This window comes from Balaenoptera ricei, chromosome 5, assembly GCF_028023285.1.
Source record: "Balaenoptera ricei isolate mBalRic1 chromosome 5, mBalRic1.hap2, whole genome shotgun sequence".
Classification (NCBI taxonomy): Eukaryota; Metazoa; Chordata; class Mammalia; order Artiodactyla; family Balaenopteridae; genus Balaenoptera; species Balaenoptera ricei.
In genome coordinates, this window is record NC_082643.1 from 110,097,226 (window position 1) to 110,104,907 (window position 7,682).

The 7,682-nt window shown below is 37.1% G+C and overlaps 1 non-coding gene across 1 annotated transcript; it reads left to right on the forward strand.

The window, feature by feature from the left end:
- Positions 1–222: 222 nt before the first annotated feature.
- On the forward strand, positions 223–295 carry TRNAG-CCC (transfer RNA glycine (anticodon CCC)). Its single transcript has one exon. It is a non-coding gene; the product is annotated as a tRNA-Gly (tRNA).
- The last annotated feature ends 7,387 nt before the right edge of the window (positions 296–7,682 follow it).

Here is a 7,682-nt window from a genome sequence, read left to right on the forward strand (position 1 = left end):
ATTTAAGCTAATTTTCAGTATCACTGAGGTGTCAGATCTCCGTCTGCATTTTATGGAAGATCAAACAAGGAGCTTAGCTAGGAATCCTGTGAAGTACAATTCCGCCTCTGACTCTCCATGAGACTTTGAACTGTGGGATTTTACAGTCTCCTAGGACTTTGTTTCCTAATATAAACATATAAGATCATATATACTGTTCATTTAAAAGTTAATAAGGGGACTTCCCTGGTGGTCCAGTGGTTAAGACTCTGCACTCCCAATGCAGGGGGCCCGGGTTCGATCCCTGGTCAGGGAATTATATCTGCAGGTTGCAACGAAGATCTCGTAGGCAGCAACAAAGATCTCGTAGGCAGCAACAAAGGTCCCACGTGCCAGAACTAAGACCCGGCACAGCCAAATAAATTAATTAATTACAAAAAAAGCTACTAAGAGTTCTTGGGTTTTTCAAAGAAAGCAATGATTTAAGATGAATTTGAATCAACTAGCATATCAAGTTTTAAAAAGGCTTAAAAGTGAATTTAATTGTGACCGCTTTTTAATATCGGAGCATGTGGAGATGGTGCAGATTTAAGGCAAAAGAAAGTTTTTAATCTTTCGCTACGATGACTTACGGTGAAGACCACAACTATGATAAGATCAACGTAAATCAAAATACATACCAGGGTTGTGTCAGGAACCCAAAGGGGTGTCCTGTTGTCTCAGAATTATGGTTAAGCATCTGCAGTTGAGAACAACAGACTAATATTCCACATTTTTCCGTTCAGAGAAACTCAAAAGTGCTGCCACCTGCCAGCAGCGTGCTTGAGCAAACTAACTTCTGCTTAGCTTTCTTACCTTATTGTGAGGATTAAATGAGTTAGAGCAGTAAAGTGCTGAGAACAGTACTTGTTCTCAGCTCAAAAAGCTCAATAAAAGCTCAATAAGAGCTCAGTACAATGTAGTCATTATTATTATTGTTGGTATTATTTTTCCTGAGGTTATTTTGGCTTGCTGAGAAGACAAACTTGGTCATAGCAGGGACTTATGTGATATTTTCTATATGCTCCCGAGTAATTAATACCATGCTTTTAAGACATTTTTCTAGCAAACTAAATAATTTTGGTATTTAATAATCTGAGTTTTAAGATATTACTATATTCTTAAAATGTTTCATAAAACTGAACAGTTACAAGTATTATGGAGCAGCCCAAATAATAAGCTTGGTGATACATATATATGAGTACCTATGATATATGTTAATATACACAAGGATATATATATATACACAGAGATTATACACACATATAATCACACAACTAGTGAATCCATCAGCTAGATGGTGGGGGTAAGATTTATATATAAAATCCATAGTATTCATATATGATAGGAATAAACTCTTTGAAAATATTATATCTTTTAAAAGCTTTTACAATATAACAAAACAATAAGATAACTAGAAATAAATTGCAAACAGATATTCTTGTTTTACATGGATAAAATTATAAAATAGTTTTGAAGCATTTAAAGGGGAACTTGATTAAATGGAAATGTGTACTATGTTCATAGCTATGTGTACTATATTCATAGCATCATAAAGATTTCAACTCCCCCAAATTTATCTATAAATTCCATGTGACTTCAATTAAAATTTCAGCAGTGTTTTTCACGGGATTTGAGAAATTTATTCCAAAATTAATATGAAAGGGTATAAGTCCAAAAACAGCTGAGTTTTGAAAAGTTTAGTAGTAAATAAGATGCCATTTAATATAATAATGAAATATAATTTCATAGCCATTGATTAGCAACAATTTCAAAATCTGAAAATTCTACATTTTTAAAGTTTGAAAATAACAAGTAAGGACTTCAAAAAATAGTATTTTCATACAGTGATGGTAGGAGTGTAAATTTTGGAAAGCATTTTGACAACAGTATTATTAAAAATGCACTTACCTGAAAATCTAGCAGTTCCCCTTCTTGGTATATATCCCAGAGAAACTCTTGGCATATGTGCACATGGGGACACAGAGATATTTACAAGGAACATTAATTTTAATAGTGAAGACTGGAAACAATCTAAATACAATCAATAGAGGGGTAAATAAACTGTAGTATATTTAGCTAATGAAATAGATTATTGTGATTAAAAGAGCTATATCTACATGTATTGACACTGACAGAGCAAAATAAAAAAAAAACCAAAACCAATGAGCAAACAGTAAGAAGAACATATATACTATGATAAAATAGCCTATATATTGGACCTGGTTATCTCTATCTCGATCATCTCTATTTCCATAGAGAGAAGGAATAAAAACATGAACAGGAAGGTGTAAACCAAGCATAAGATAGAGATTTCTTGTGGGGAAAGAGGGAAGGAAACATGACAAGGTAAGTGTACAATGGCAATGTCAACTTTATCAATAATGGGTTATTTCCCAGTAAGAAACAAATGAACAATAAACAAAAAGACTTGTGTTAACAGAGCTGAAGTAAACGTATCCAAATGTTAACATTTGTTAACTGTATGTGGTAGATACATGGTGTTTGTTATTTTTTTATCTGTAGTTTTCCATTTTAAGAGCAATAAAAAATGTATAGTATAAGGAATCAACCTATGTCTATAAGTGAACTGTGGAGTGGAGAGCTCTCCTTGGCCTGAGAACTATCAGCACACTTTCATAGACTATATCGTAGGCAGCCAAAATGTTTTCCTCCCCTCATATCTTTCTTAGGAAGAAAATTACTTACTGTGGTCGGTCAGTTTAGGACAAAGAATGAAGATGCTGTTCCCAGGGTAGTGGTTTATTTAACTCATCATCACCATATGATTTTTCACATTTAATTATTAAACAAAAAGAGCATTTTTGGGGCAGGGTTAAACTGTGAAGATAACTATATGACCTCCTTGTAATGAGTAAACTTGTTTCCAATAGAATTATGAAGGAAGAAAACATTAACCCAAATATTTTGATATTTATAGATACAGAATCCTTAAAGATCGTGAATAAATATGGGGGCCAATTGTCATTACTGAATATTTATAGAGTACCTTAAGATGCAGGGTGCCCAGGCTCGATCCTTGGTGAGGGAACTAGATCCTGCATGCATGCTGCAACTAAGGAGTCCACATGCCGCAACTAAGGAGTCCACATGCCGCAACTAAGAAGCCTGCATGCTGCAATGAAGATCCCACGTGCCACAACTAAGACCTGGCACAGCCTAAATAAATAAATATGTTTTTAAAAAGATGTTAAATTTTCTATACTATGTTATTCTCTTAACATTATGCATGATTCCTATACTTGATAGGTTGGTATCATTAGACATTAAAATGAAGTATCCAAATCTAATAAATCAATATGATTAAATTAATACAAAAGTTTTCCCATCTCTCTACTTAGTTTTTCAGGTCTAAGTAAAATCCAGAATAAAATATTTAAAATGTATGGTGTCTTAGAGTGAGTCTTGACAGCAGGATAATTGTCAGTTTATTTTAAAAGAAATCAGAAGGAACTGAAACAAAAATCAATTTGCAATGCATTAAGGATCTTATGATTAAATTGTCCCATTTTTCAGGGGGGTGGGGGAAAACAAACCCAAACATTTGTTGTACTGAGTAATCTGTTGCATAATAGAAAGTACTTTCCAAATATCACATTTTTTTAATTAAGGCTTTTTGTGCTGTTTCCTTTACACATTAGAGAAAATTTTAATTCCTCTCATTCTCTCTTAGACAGGGCTCTGTTGTGTTTTGAATACGGTTACTTTCTGTAGTACTGAGAGTAACTTACTTTGATGAGCCAAAAATCTCAAAAGCTGAGTCCTTGAGAGTTGTCTTCAAAATGAGGATTTTTAACCTTGAATGATAGCCAACAATCAGCTTTGGAGAGCTGCTCATAGGATTTCCCTAACACTTGTTGCCGCATCACTGACAGGGCATTGATCCTCTTGGGAGTGCCCAGCTGTGTATTCTGCGCTGATCCACATGAGGGGCACTTGCACCTTTAATTTCCCAGTCTTAAAGGATGACCTTATGATATCAGAGGCTAACTTGAAGCCCAGAGGTGATGACCTTCCTCTGCTAAAAATTTAATGTGTCTCCTGCTATTTCCTACCTGTTCAGCTTTTATCTTACTTCAGTGGTCATTGTTGGGGATTGGAGGCTTGAATCTTCACAGAGTTAGTGATTTACTGTTCTCTGAGGGACTTGGCCAAACATCCCTGGCCAAAAGGTGAAGAGAGGCAAAGGATAAGGATGGCTGCCAAGAGGATAACATTGGATTGTAAATAAACAGGGCAACCTTCAAGTTGTTATTCTAAAGATTTAGATAGTGCTAAGGGCTACAGGGAGGCTTGCCCTGTCTTAGTAATATGCTGTGAGCTGCTATATTCTGTGGGGTGTTCCTTGTATCTCAACTCCTTCTGCCAATGTCACATTGTTTCTTCTTATGCAGGATGAACTAGTTCACCGACTCATCTCAATCCTCCAGAAAACAAGTGTAACAATTTCTTTTTAGTATTTCTTAGATTCTGATGTTGGGTGAAATGAGAAGGAAGCACTGCTAATAAAAAATGCCTATTTTATCATTATGAATATTTGCTACCTCTAAGAAAGAGATATAGACAAGAAGGGCGTTAAGTGTACAAAGAAAGAGACAAAGATTGAAGTAGAGAAACATGAGAGATGAGAAGGAGAGAGAAGTGGAAGGAAGAGAAGGAGAAAAAAGGAAAAGGGAAGGAGAGGAGGGAAGAGAGAATGAGAACCTGAGAGACATTTTGTGTGCTTGTGAACACATGCGAACACATCTAAAAGATTCCAAACTTTGTTTGGTTTCCAGTTAAATTGGATGTTTTAGTCTTCATCATGGTTTGTCAGGCATTTTAAATCTAAGTAGTCAGACCACTTCAGTTGTTTTAACACCCCAAATCCAAATGATTGGACAGTTAAAACTACACAGTTGGGTCAACCATTTAGCAATCCCAGGGACTGAACGAGTGATTGATGTGGTATATGAGGCAGACTCAAACTGTAATTTGTTACTTCAGAGAAAGAAGGCTAACAGATTCTTTTGGGAAACCCAAGAGGGATTGGATAAACTTGTGTTAAATGATAGGATACTAATATTACATTACTGGGTGGTTAGTCCTAAGAACAGTCTTCTACACATGGAAGGAAAATAAGACTACAACTGTTAGTCTGCCTGAATATATTCCCAGCTCTGTGTTTCTGAAAGAGACAAACAGCCTCCATATGTTGGGCTTGAGAGAATTAATCAGATCCTTTGCTCCTCAAAATGGCAGCTGATTGAGAACTAGGCAGAGGAATCCAAAAATTATATTGTCAATTTTTTTGTAGGTAAATCTAGATTGGCAAATGAAGATTGAATGTGGCCTATTTGACTTCCTAATATTCTTTTCCAGATTTATATTTGGATTTACTTGAACAGTAAGGCCTCCAGAGCAATAACGTACCCTCATCATGTTGAGCCAGGGAGCCCAGGTCAGGGGCACAAGAGGGAGGCCTCCTATGTGTGTGCAGTGACTTACCATGTTAACCCTGACCACTGGAGAAATGTGGATCAATGAATATCGGACTCTTCAGCATGTCAAACAGATAAATCACTGTTCTCCTGTAGAGAGGAATAAATGGGGTCTAGAAGAAGGATGGATGCTTCTAACCAACACATCTGAGAGAGCAGAAGCTCTTATTTTATGGACCTCTAGGAAGAGTGAAGGAGAGAAAATGGCTTCCTCCAAACCACACACGGAAAGTACTCTCATTTTACTCACTGTCTTGGTAAAACAATGTGTGTGAATATGAGAAACTTTGGCTCAGCATGTGCGGGCACTGATAAGAGGTTCTGAGTTTTCTTACAGAGAATGTGAAGCAATGGAGCGAGGGCAATAAAGTGGGAATTTACATTTGTGGAGCATCTACTGTGTCAAAAACCATTCTAGGCTCTTAATACCAGCAAGTTTGAGGTTATTCCCTGCCAGGTAGCTCAGAAAAAAGAGAAGTAAGGTTTAAGTCCAAGTCATTTTGGTGTCAAATCTGATGGTCTTTCCGCTATGCCACTCTGTTACTGTAAATGTCACCGCCACCTCTGGACAAAGCCTCTAAGAGGATAGCATCTGACTACCATTGCAAGGATGGGAGCCCTGCTAGAATTATTCACAATAGCCAAGTACTGGAAACAGTTCAAATGATCATCCATTGATAAATGGATAAACAAAATATGGCATATCAGTACAATAGAATACCATTAAACAACTTAAATGAATGAACTTCTGATATGTACTGCAACATGGATGAACCTCTAAAACATTGTTATAAGGGAAAGAAGCCAGACACAAAAGACCACATGTTATTTGATTCCATTTATATAAAATGCCCCCAGAGGCAAATCTATTGAGGCAGAAAGTGGTGGATTAGTGGTTGCCTGGGACTGGGTACAGTGGAAGGAACTGACTGCAAATGGGCATGAGGGAAGCTTTTAGAATGATGGAAATGTTTTAAAATTGGACTGTGGTGATGGTTGTAAAACTCTGTAAATTTACCAAAAATAATTGAATCGCACACTTAAAATGAGTAAATTTTATGGTATGTAAATTGTAACTCAATAAAGTTGTTTAGAAATTTATTTTTAGCAAAGGGGGGATGAATTGTGGGGGCCCCTATTTCCTCTGCTCAATGAATAGTTCTACTAAAGGCTGCTTGAGAATTTTTGATACCTACTTTTTTATATTACTAAGCATGGCATCTAAGATTGTATGTGAATGGAAATACTTCTTTAAAATTTATTGCTCTCACATCAGTGTTAGTATTCTGTTTTAATAAATGTTGAGGAAGCTGAGTGGAAAGTGTCTGGGTTTCTACTCACAGAAGGAGATAACTGGGGAACTCTTCTAAGACCAGCTCTCCTCCAACCAAACAGGCAGAAAGCACTCTGAATTGGATGGTAGGAGAAACACCTGTGGGTGTGGCTTTCTCCTTCCCCTGTGCATTCCTGAGTAACAGCCAGGTATTTTAGCAGGGCTTCGGGTAAGTGCTTCCCAACTGTTGTCTCATCCAACGCCCTCAATAGTTCCCTGATGGAGGCTGATAGTGGTGAAGTCTGATCAGCTGCTCACCAAACCCATTTCTGTTTTCTGGGCACACAGTGAGAACAGGTATCCCAGAGTCCTTGTAGTTAGGAGTGACTGTGAGACCAAGTGCTGAGTTCACTGGTCAGTGAAATGGGGGCAGAAACTATTGTATTGCTTCCAGGCTCAGCCCATTAAAATTTTTCCACAAATGAGACTTCTGTTTCTGTCCCATCTGCTGGTTGGAAATCCATGCCCAGGGAGAACTCAGAAGGCAAAAGTTGAAAAATGTCAGAGCCATAAGATGGAAGCAGCATGGGCCTCTGAGTCACTTTTTATGGGAGAGACCCCACTGATCAGAAATACCTTCATGAGACTTTACATCAATTAGAAATAAATTTCTGTCCTGTTAGAGCAATTTCCCAGCTTTGGATCTGTTAGAATATCTAGCGTTAGTAACTAATGCACTCCTCCTATCTCCCTTTTAACAGAAGAATATGTTGAGATTTAGGGAGGACAAGTAACTTGTATAAATTCAAGCATTAAGGAGATGTCAGAGTCACGAGCTATACCCAAATCATCTGATGTTAGAGGTTGTGCTCTTATCCACCGTGTTACAT